This window comes from Opisthocomus hoazin, chromosome 3 (genome assembly GCF_030867145.1).
Source record: "Opisthocomus hoazin isolate bOpiHoa1 chromosome 3, bOpiHoa1.hap1, whole genome shotgun sequence".
NCBI lineage: Eukaryota > Metazoa > Chordata > Aves > Opisthocomiformes > Opisthocomidae > Opisthocomus > Opisthocomus hoazin.
In genome coordinates, this window is record NC_134416.1 from 7,398,729 (window position 1) to 7,411,485 (window position 12,757).

Below are 12,757 nucleotides of genomic sequence, written 5' to 3' on the forward strand. Positions count from 1 at the left end.
AAGAAGATTGCTGAGCCAGTTCTTGACTAGAGTTAGTTTATGCTCTCTTATATGACAACTTTAAGTGGCTCTTGGAGCAATAAATGAAATATGATAGAGAAATAAGTGACAAGTCTAGCTGGTCTGTCTAGCTGTCTTGTGTTTAGGGTGACTGACTTTTGACTAGGTAGTGGACATAGATCTGGCTGTCACCACACACACACATACAAAAAAACCAAACCAAAAAAAATCCAATAAAAACCCTAGTCTTTCTTTGAGTAATTTTCATAGGATTATACCTAGAAGATAAAGTTTTCTTTTACCTCTGCAGGTAACAGTGATAAATGTATGGTATGAATTGGAAAATAATTTTGTATGTTGGATAACCCTGTACACATGGGTTAGCTGCAACACTTACTGATATGCCAGGGTCAGAACTAGGAACCTGAAGAAGTGAAAGCTTGTTGAAGTGATAGTGAGAGTTGATGAATCAACCTCTATAAAAACAAACTGTAAATTCTGGCCATTGTTATGAAAAAGAAAATGCGACTTCTTGACACAATTAACACAAAACAACACTGCTAATATTGATAAGGCAGTTCTAGATTTCATATGTGACAGTAGAGAGAGTTACAATGTGAAGTCTAAAGCTAAGCTACAGACTGATCTGAAAATTCTATATCTTCACTTGCAGGGATGATTTAAAATGGGATAATACAGATTTTTTTCCCATTTCTCTGTCCTGCTCTTACATAGGACTTCAGTGCCCCTTTATCTTGGCTGCCTGTGAAGAAGCTGTTGAATCACTTACTACAGCTTCTCACAACAAAATAAACTGGTACAAAGTGGATAAATAGCTACTTTACAAGCATCTAAGACATCTCTGCAGTGATATATAAAAGAACCTTTGCGAGTGACAATATTTAATCTGTCCCTAGTCTTTACCAAAGGCTTGAAAGACCCATGTCTGAAGTGGATTGAGTAGACAGTTCAGTAGATTTTACAAATAACTATACAAAAGCATGTCACCATTGCTTATCCACATTTTAGAAGGGTCTTTAGGCCCTAGTGGCAGAATTGTTACCTTCTATCTACAGAGATGAAATTGGATTGCATTTCAGTCATGCGCTATGACATAGGTGTAGTCAATCTATTGTTATCTCTGCATCTATATCCAGGGGATGTTATTAAGGTGTATGTAAGAAATTGCTGAATATTAATGACAGAAAATTTTCTTGTGTAACAAACACAATTTTCAAAGGAGTTCTTTCAAATTTTCAGTACCCTCTGTGTTTTTTTCCCAGGCATGACATTCATGCTTGAATGAAGAATTCCATTCATCCAGCAGTCACCCACCTGACTGATCAGCTTGCTCAAAGAAACAACAAGAGGTGATGCAGATCTAGTAGGGAAGTTAAATGACAGAAAAATCAAAGTTATAGCAACTCTCTCAGCTAAGTGATTAGAGAGGTCAAAACTCCTTGTGTCTGTTTGCTAATAATTAATTTCATGTTCTTTCTAGACTTTGTACAACTTTGTGCCATTCAGGATTTACTTCCAAGAGCTAATAAGTGACAAAATAAACCTTTGAAAATAGTTGAGAGGGGAAAAAGCAAAACTGAGAGTTAATATTATTATAACTTCACTTGCAAACATATTATTAAGTTCACTAGCAACACTACTTTTGAAATACTATACTGGAACAAATAATTTTCTGTGGGAGAATAATACCCTTGTAATACAGATCTGAGAGACTGTTCATTATGTTCATCCTGAAAATAGCTGGCTTTTCCCAGCAGTGCAAGTTCTAGCGTTTCATGTAAACTAATTTTGAAATTTTCAATGGTCAAGCTGTCAAGACCTTCCTGGTGATTCCCTTCTCAAGCTGAAGAGTTGCAAATGTCAGAATATTGATACTTGGGCTATTTTTTTTTTCCATTTCTGTGTTTCATTGAGTGTTAAAGCTTACACCTTTTCATACAAAGGGAAGGACTTTGATGTCAGACTAATTCAGATTAGAAAAACAAAAATGCAACATAAATAGGAGCAATTAAACACTGAAGTCTATATCTTAATGGAGTGGAAGGTAGTCTTTGTAAAATAATTACTTAACTTTCATTAAAATCAAAATTAGGAGACTGAAAACCAGGATTTTTACTAACTCCTGAGGAAGACCCAGAAAATTTTTGGGAACGTGCCAGTTAGTGCAGGAGAAAATCAGTTGAGGGACAGTTCTAGTTTAACAATATTGAAAGTTAAGATCAAAGGCCTGGGAACATTCCCAGGCACTGTCTAATTTACAGCTATGAATGTCATCACTACATCCTTATTGGTGCTCTGCGCTGTAGCAGAGGTCAGAATAGATTAGTTCATCCTCTTTTCTGAATCTCAGATCCATGATACCCAATTCCTAATGGAGATCACTGTGGAGATATCTTTGAAAGCCTGACCCTGTCAAACAGCACTGTGAATTGCGGAGAGCTTTACTCAGAAGAAACTCCATACTGAACAGAGTCTGAAAAAAAGAGACTTCAGAGAAAGGCAATTTAGAAAAAAAATACGGCCTACATAAGTGGTAGATTGCAAAAAGCTACAGCTGCTGGTTTATCTGAGTTTTCTTCCATTTCAAGTCACTTTATTAGCAGTTCCTTTCCGTCATGCACCATTTGACGTATGAGGGCTGCATTTTTGATGTCAAAGTAATTGTTTTCCTTAAAATAAGAACAATTATTTGCACAACAATTTTTTACGGTCCACCCTGAGCTAGGAGATGCTGGATATCTGAAATGTCGAGTAACCTGATATAATGAGTGAAGAATCAGTGAGCAGGAAAAACAGTCGCTGTAGCTAGGACACAGAGTTACACACCGTATAGACAGCTTTGTGGAAGTACTCTGCCAGGTGCATAACCCTGAGGATAACACCAGCCTTGTGGTGATACAAAGAACATAGCCACAGCTGGTTAGAGGTGACATTTTTATATGAAAGAGGTGGAGATCAGGTTAAAAAAAAAATAAAAATGAACAAATTAGTAAGGAAGAGGTAATATAGGTAAAATACTAATAAGATATGAAAGCTTCATGTTTCTGTCTGGCTCTGTCAGTAAGGTCAAGAATACAACCCTGCACCATTTTCAAAGTACTTTAATTAGCTGCCTCTCTTCACTAATCTATGCATTCTTGTTCAATCCAGATACAACTGAGGGAGCACTGTTATTATTATTAATATTAAACAAATAGCAACACAACACAATGTTGAGTTAGTAGTTTCAAAAACTTTTAAATTAATTACATGAAATGTGGTTTACAATGTTGCAGACTGAAGCACTTCTGCTGTTTTCACATTACCAACCTTCCAGTTTTTAAATTTTTCCAACAGGAATTTGGTGTTCATATTCATAAATAGAAATTTTAACATTTAATCTGATTTTTAAATAAGGTCTGCCTCTATTTGTTCTAGTGCAGCTGTTATACTAAAACCCCAACAAACTCTTCTAGACACAAGTTTTGAATAAAAAATCACCTCATAAATCACAGATTAAGTTTTAGATAAAATTTAACCCAGGACAGAGAAAGACTGAAATCTATAATGCCCATCCTTGTTCTTGAAAACACTTACTCTTGTACTTAATTTTAAGACTAATAGTAATCTCATTAAATTCTTGTATGCACACTATGCATATAGAAAGTAAGAGACAGGTACAAAGCAACACAAGGTTTTGTAAACAAAGAGATAAAGAAAAGCAGATTTTCAGAATGGCGCCTTGTTTCTCAGCATCCTTTCAGGACAAGAGTTTATCCGTCGCAGACATCCCACCTGCTAACCCTGCTGCAAACACAGAAACTGAAAGAAAGAAAAACTGTGGAGGCTTCATTCATAAAATTCAATAAGCTTGGCTAAACTGAAAGGAAGCTTTCACTGCTCCCTCTATTCATTTCCTGGCTTTTTTCTCCTTTTGTGATTATCTTTTTCTGTACACCCCAGAAAACAGACTGTCAACAAGAAGCTGTTTTATCAAATAATAAAAAATGCCGGATCTGCCACTTTTATATCTCTGTACCTTCCCAGTTTACCTGACAAAAAGAACTTCCACTTCTGGGTCTGAGCAAGGTGGCAGTCAAACCATCTGTCCACAGATTTTACCAGACTGCTCTGGAACGACTGTAACAGCACTTCACTGGCATATTAACTCCTTGTTAAGTGACAGATGAAAAATAATTTATACCCATAATTCTTTAATTTTGTTTCTCCAGGCAACAGAAATAGTGTGCTCCTTGTAAGACTATCATCTGATCTATTTATATTTCTACGTCACAATAACAGTATAATTAGTTTTCCATATATATATGGGTTTTTTACCTATTATTTTTACTGATATAGTGTCAAAAAACTTCGACTAATGCTTCATTGTACAAACTATAAGGACACGGCAGCATTCTCAAGGGTAAGGGCTTTTCTGCCTGAACATCAGAGGCCATAAATAGAGACAGAAAAAGAAAGTGAAGAAAAGAGGATTTCAGTTAATAAAATGGGCAAAAATTAGTAGTCCTGCAGCTACTCCAGTTGTATACCTTAAGTCCTTTGTAGACATCTCAGAATAACTGTGGTTTTGAGGATGAAAGTATCCATAAAGCTCTACTCCTGCAGGAGCTTCTGTTAGCCAAGGGGAAAGTGTGAAGAGACATAAGAAAAATACTTGTTTGAAAATCTATCCACTGAATGATGGGTTTTATCTATAGGAGAATATGGGAGCAAGAAGTTGGCCTTTATTTACTGAGCAAGCATGGGTTAAGGGTACACATGAAAAGCCAGGAAAATTGAAGCACCCAGCTTTGACTTAATGCAAAAGAGCAGGGAAATTAAGGAGTTAGGAGCACACAAAAGGGAAATAGGGTGAAAAGATGATGAAAAAGATCCTTTTAGCAACATTTTGGACAGATGACATCAAAAATTATGGTCTTTGTTGTGACAAGAGAAAATAATATTGCAGCCTTCAAGAACAGAAATACGGAGAACTTGGATAGGAGCTGACGTAGGCAAGGCAGAGACCTGTGACACCCATAAATTACAATTGTGTTAGTAAGGATGTGGTTACTCTTAGCTTGCCATGAACCGATACAGGTATGATAAAATACAGTGAACAGTGGTAGTATGTAAGTATTTTGAAACACTGTTATGACATGGGCAAACATAGTGTTTAAGCATATTTAAAACACATATGTGAGCTAAGTGAGCAATAAAGGGGCAAGCAAGGATTTGTGTAGTTACACTTAAGAGGCATGTGAAAGTGTGTAAACAGCTACCACACAAGTGAGAGAGTTCGCAAGACAAAGAAGAAAGAATAAAACAAGCTCAAGGGACAGAAAATAGGAAGGGCATCCTGCCCATTGAACAAAACCCATAACTAGTAAAATCGAAAACAAGAAAGGGAGCACTAGGAGCAGATGAGATCCCCCATCTACCCCCACTAAGAAGGGGATGAGTAGTATACAAACACATGAAGGAGCAATGAAAATTTGGGAAGATGTTTGCTTTTGTTTTGACTTACTTCATCAAAGAACTCTCGAGTCTGGTCACCTTGACCTGGGAAACCAAGAACCATCAAGGGCTGTGGCCATCAGCACTACACAGCATCATTTCTAAGGTAATGTATAGCCAGAGCTAATTAGCAGAATAAGTGTTAAAGACTAACAGATTTAGTGATAAGTACAGATAGCTATTAACCATTAGTGCAAAGTGGGTGGCTAAGGAATTAATTTCATGAAATTTTCTTTAAAATTTTAAGCTGATCTCATTTATCAGTCTTCTGAAAACTCCTGTTCTGGTGATCTCTAGTTTCCTAAGTGATAAATAATTATACATACATACATAAATATATTCAGGTACAACACTGCATTGTCTGGATGCATTTTTCCAATGCATGTGAAATAGGATTAGATGCTAATATTGACTTTTCATGGGTGATAAACAGAAGTTCTCGAAATACTAAGTTGTTGATCATGGTACTTTGGCTCTGTTCAAATTCATCTGTCATGACACGCTCTACTACATTTGTGTATCCAGTTGTCCAGATTATGAGTCTGACAGAACTTGCTATAGCTCCTATGTGAGCTGGGCTTCCTTTACAAGGAAGATGCAGACACAGATTTTTTACTTCGATATATACAAGACAGTCGTTAGATGCATCCAGATACAGGAGCTCACAACTTAGTGGTTTCACCTTAGACTCAAACACAGGAGCAGAAAGCAGAGTAAGGAATTTATCCAGGTCTGAGGTTCAGTATAGTAGCACATGCAGGGAAAGGGAAGGGGAAAGAGAAAAGAAAAAAACCAAACTTCAAGATTTTCTGTAAATATAGTATTAATACTAATCATTTGTATTCTCACAGGCATAGGTTTAGAGTGAAAGAATAAGAATTTTCAAATGTGGCCTGATGTTGCTATTAAGGTTAGCAAATTATTGAACTAGAAGGTAGGGGTTTGAAGTAATGTGGAGTATGTTCTGCATGCCAGAAAAGAATGCAAAGATAGTTCAGACATACTAATAAGATTTCTAAAATGTGAACTAATTATGAATCTATTTCTCCTGGGTTTGATTCAAAGCTTCCATTGATTTAACTGAATTCTGGACTCAGGTTTCAAGTATTCAGTATCAAGAAATTTTTGTCATTTTTTCACAATAAAGGACCAAAAGATGTGACCAGCTTAAAAGCAGAGGCATGTTATAAAATATAAAGGAAAGAGAGTTCACATTTTTCAGACTTCACTAATCAAAGCTAATTATATTAGAATAAGACATTTTTATCTTAGATCCTAATTTGTTTAGCTATACAGAAATATCTCTGCCCATATTAGAAGTAATAATTGAGGACTAACATATATTTCCACTGACCAAGAATCGTCAGCTATTTCTTAATGTGTTAAAATAGCATGGCAGTGAATATGGCTTAGGAATAGAGTAATTCTTCAACTGGTAATAGTGAATAAGGTGTAACATAATTCTGTACAACCTATATCTCACCAAATACTTCAGAAAGTTTGTTTGTTTTATCCCTTACTTGCTTCCTTGCTTTTTTAACAGAAGAGAAGACAATATAACAGGATGAAGGAAAAACAAAATCCCTTTGAGTGCTTTGTTACACCTGGAAAATTATGTCGCTTTTCCACAGTACTGTTTCTCTCCTTATTTTCTCCTGGTTTATCCAATTACTTTACAAACCTTTATAGTAAGTATTTTAGCTTATTCTTTTGTTTTCTTTTTTTTATTTTTAGTTTTCCTACAGACCCTAAGGCTTTGAGGAACTGATCTCAGTGTGAGTTCATAGGAACTACTGACATGCAATAATTGTTTAATAGACAGTTTTATGTTAAATTGCTGATAAATTAATGATAAAATAATATAATGATAAATTGCAATTCAGATAGTGAAAGATTATTCAACATACATGAAAGCAGATCTTCACAGAAATAAGCACTCAATGCATAGCTGCTGTTAAAGCAGAGCAGGACAAATTAAATGGGAAAGCATCCCAACAAAAGAAATTATCAGTGGAGTTAATCAATCATTGCTTTAACTTGTCTTGTTTATTATCCTTCACTAATGATTTCATCATCAAAAAAAAAAAAAAGAGAGATACTGCCAAAAATGAATTAAAAAAAGGCACTGACAGTAGCAAGTATTGCACAAAGATAGATTTGCATGCACAAAACTCTACCCACAGGGTTCATAGCTGATGACATACACATACTTTAAAACTACCTTTGGGGAAAAGTGAAAGTGAGGGAAGGGAAGGGAAGGGAAGGGAAGGGAAGGGAAGGGAAGGGAAGGGAAGGGAAGGGAAGGGAAGGGAAGGGAAGGGAAGGGAAGGGAAGGGAAGGGAAGGGAAGGGAAGGGAAGGGAAGGGAAGGGAAGGGAAGGGAAGGGAAGGGAAGGGAAGGGAAGGGAAGGGAAGGGAAGGAAAACTATTGCCAGCTGCAAAGAGTAGCAGTGGTGTCCCCAGAGGAGCATCCTCCTCTCAGTGTTGTCTCCAGTGCATCAAGCGCTGACAACTAAGATGCCTTTGATGATATTGCTTGGTCTGGTTTATGATGCTACCAGTGTTGAATGGAGTATATATATTCGGGTGCAGGTGTCTTATGCTAGTGGCAGTCATGTCCCATGGGAGCCCACCACTGTAATGATACCTGGGCTTGCAGGTGTGAGGCCATGAACATAACAACAGCAGGACAACAGCATGAAACCACAAAGAAAGGCACTGAAAAACTATCTCAGTAGTTACAGGAAAGATTCAAGAGTTCCAAGCAAAAGAGAGGCTGCAAAACGGCAGGTGGAAAGCCCTTAGCTGCACAAAGCTTAAGGCACTTAGAGCACTGTGCAACAAGAGAAGGACCAGGATATCACTGTAGAGAACTGGAGGACCTCAAGAACTAAAAATATTGTATTATCCAGTGATTCAACAGTACAGAATTTCAGTAATATACTTAGGATAAACCATCTGACCAGCTAGTTATCTTGGCTACATTTGTATTCAAAATAAAATAACATGCATTTCTACACTGCATTTGTTCATCCTAAATTGGACATTGAAATACATAGATGAGTTCTATACTGAATATTTATTCCTAGGAAGTCTCAGGGAAGACCTGTTTGATCTGTTCAGAGGCAGTCATCTCCACTGAGGTTCACAGAGAATATTCCCAGCTTTGGAGAATAATAACAAATACTCTCCTAGCAGACGAGATTTCTTCCACTAAAAGTAGCAGCTCCGGTGCCAGCACACTCCGCAGCTGAGTGCTGTAGCACCGTGCACAGGGGGGTTTGCTGAACCAGGGGAACCCCAAGGGAGCAGAGAGACCCACAGGTACCTCGCAGCTCACGTAACAGCATCTGAGACCTGGGCAGGGACAGGAGCAATGACAGCCAAGCCCCCACACCTATAAAAGAATCCCCTGGGGAGTGCGAGCGAACAGGAGTGCTGTGAACAGAACAGGCAAACATGGTGTGGCACATCAACGAAGGCACGGCATGGTAGCTTGCGTGACAGCTTGCACAGAAGGGCACGCAGGAAGGATGCTGTAACCTTCCCGGCTTGATCAGGGAGCAATGGGATCTGTCTGGCAGAAAGCCATGGACTCTCTAAGCTTTGTACCTACCATGAGTGACACAACTTCCCAGGCAGAGCCCTCATGAGAACGCACTGCTGCCCAGGTGTCAGGCTGTGGGGTGGGGCTTGCTCTGTGCCATTACCACACGGCAGCCATGAGCCCAGCTGTGGAAGGTGCCCAGGAAGAAGAACTCCTCCGGTTAGGGGCAGAGCTCTGGGAGGAGGTGAGTAGGTTGAGAAGTATCAGCGAATCTGAGAGATGGACCACTGGAAGCACACCTTACTATGCCTGGGACAGGCCTGTAAGGCAGACAGGATGCATGATACGGAGGATTCCCTATCCTCTCCCCACCCAGCAGAACACAGTGACTTAAGGGATGGGGGCAATGGTGACAAGCTCCTACCCAGCACAGCAGACGCATCTCCTCCGTGACTACCCCACACTCCCATGTACCCTTACATAACAGGTATGAGGCTCTGCAAGTGGAATCGAATAATGACGAGAATGATGGTTCATCTAGCTTGGAGGTGTCGCCAAGGTTAAGTCGGCCTACACCTGCATCAATACCACTTCCATAAAGAAAAAAAGATAGGTCATGGTCACAGGAAATTCTCTTCTGACAGAATCACAGAATCACAGAATCACAGAATAGTAGGGGTTGGAAGGGACCTCTGTGGGTCATCTAGTCCAACCCCCCTGCCGAAGCAGGGTCAGCTACAGCAGGCCGCACAGGACCTTGTCCAGGCGGGTCTTGAATATCTCCAGAGAAGGAGACTCCACAACCTCCCTGGGCAGCCTGTTCCAGTGCTCCGTCACCCTCAGAGGGAAGAAGTTCTTCCTCATCTTCAGAAGGAACTTCCTGTGCCTCAGTTTGTGCCCATTGCCCCTTGTCCTGTCACTGGGCACCACTGAAAAGAGCTTGGCCCCATCCTTCTGACACCCACCCTTCAGATATTTGTAGGCATTTATAAGGTCCCCTCGCAGCCTTCTCTTCTTCAGGCTGAACAAGCCCAGTTCCCTCAACCTCTCCTCGTAGGGGAGATGCTCCAGTACCCTCACCATCCTTGTAGCCCTCCGCTGGACTCTCTCAAGTAGCTCTTCATCTTTCTTGAACTGGGGAGCCCAGAACTGGACACAGTACTCCAGATGAGGCCTCACTAGGGCAGTGTAGAGGGGAAGGAGAACCTCCCTCCTCCTGCTGGCCACACTCTTCTTGATGCACCCCAGGATCCCATTGGCTTTCTTGGCAGCCAGGGCACACTGCTGGCTCATGGTTAACCTGTCGTCCACCAGGACACCCAGGTCCCTCTCCGCAGAGCTGCTCTCCAGCAGGTCCACCCCAAGCCTGTACTGGTGCATGAGGTTGTTCCTCCCCAGGTGCAAGGACCCTGCACTTGCCCTTGTTGAACCTCATCAGGTTCCTCTCTGCCCAGCTTTCCAGCCTATCCAGGTGATGCTGAATGGCAGCACAGCCTTCTGGTGTATCTACCACACCTCCCAGTTTGGTGTCGTCAGCAAACTTGCTGAGGGTACATTCCAACTCTTCATCCAGGTCGTTGATGAAGAAGTTAAACAAGACTGGGCCCAGTACTGACCCCTGGGGGACACCACTTGTCACCAGCCTCCAACTAGACTCAGCGCCGCTGATGACAACCCTCTGAGTTCTGCCATTCAGCCAGTTCTCTATCCACTTCACTGACCACTCATCCAGCCCACACTTCCTCAGCTTCCCTAGGAGGATATCATGGGAGACTGTGTCGAAAGCCTTGCTGAAGTCAAGGTAGACAACATCCACGGCTCTCCCTTCGTCTACCCAGCCAGTCATGTCATCGTAGAAAGCTATCAGATTGGTCAGGCATGATTTCCCTCTGGTGAATCCATGCTGACTACTCCTGATAACCTTCTTTTCTTCCACTTTCTTGTTGATGACCTCCAGGATAAGCTGCTCCATCACCTTTCCCAGGATGGAGGTGAGGCTGACCGGCCTGTAGTTCCCTGGGTCCTCCTTCTTGCCCTTTTTGAAGATTGGAGTGACATTGGCCTTTCTCCAGTCCTCGGGCACCTCTCCTGTCCTCCAGGACCTCTTAAAGATGATGGAGAGTGGCTCAGCAATGACATCCGCCAGCTCCCTCAGCACTCGTGGGTGCATTCCATCGGGGCGCATGGATTTGTGGACGTCCAGATCACTTAAGCGATCCCTCACACAGTCCTCCTCAACCAAGGGAAAGTCGTCCTCTTTGTAGGCTTCTTCTTTTACCTCCGGGGCTTGGGATTCCTGAGGGCCAGTCTTAGCACTGAAGACTGAAGCAAAGAAGGCATTCATTAGCTCTGCCTTCTCCGCATCCTCCGTCACCAGGACACCCGCCTCATTCAGCAGCGGCCCCACGTTGTCTCTAGCCTTCCTTTTGTTGCTGATGAAGAAGCCGGGAAAAATGTTTTTGACGGGAAAAAAATGTTCCAAAGAAACAATAATTATAGAGTTAATATCTATTTATGCACACTTTTTAGTTACTATCCCTTTCCCTGAGGTTGTGTTCATCCTCTCAGTTATTCACCTGATTGTATGGTCAATGGTTTCATTGTGTGGCTGCTGATGGGGATGTTATGGTGAATCACCATCTTCTAAAGCCCTTTGCAGGGAGGAATATGATGTTAGTGGTGGTGGTTTCTTTTTCCTCAATTTAGGAGACCATTTAGGCTCACTTGTATGTTTTTGCTAACATGCTTTTACAATTTTGCTCTTTATTCGCTCATCTGCAGTTCCATATTGCATTCAGATACACAATATAGGTTGCCTTTTATGCGTGTTAGATATTGCTTCTATGTTCTCTTTGTTACCCCTAAAAGCAGTTTTGTATATCTCCATGTCTGCATTTCTTTAACTGGCCATGGACAAGTTGGTTATAACTGCAGTCTCCAGTGCCAACCTTGTGCCTCACCTCTTACCATCCCATGCCTGTGCCCCTCCCTGCCACATCTTGTTTTTCCACTTCTAAGGACCTCAGCTGTCGTACCACACTCACATTTCTCTACACTATGCCATTGTTTTAGAATTGTAAAACTGTGGTTACACCACAGAGCAATAAGAAAAATACAACAAATCAGACTTAGCCACCTCATCAGAAGAAAAATTGTTGTTATAGGTAAACCAAGCCAAAACAAAGCCGCATGTAGGTCAAGAAAACTTCACACAGAGCAAAGCTGACAAGCCTTAGTCCAGAGGCCTTGAAAAATCAGCACAAAACTTAGAAATGGCAATACTGTATTATGGGGCTGCATGGTAACAAATGTCACACAGCCAAGACCAATGCAAATGTAATGTATCATTAGAGGTATTTATTGGGGAAGTAAAAATCTGTTAATGTCAGTGTGAAATCTCAGACGAGATACTTCCTGGAAAATGTGTGCAAATTCTTTTCAACATGTTTAATAAATACTGATTGAAATGCAGAAAAAAATTCCTTGGGTAATCAAGTGAATGAAGAGCCTAAGTTGCATGAGTAAATAAAATTTTGGCTTGATTAGTGAAACAAAAGCTAAGAAGGCATGTGATTGCTACCTATAAATACAGGTTAGAGAAAAGGATGTGTGGGAGTGCCTGTAGAGAAGGAAGATAGAAAAGAGAGCTGCCAGGGAAACACAGCCTTGGCACAACAGCAAAGGAAAACAATGT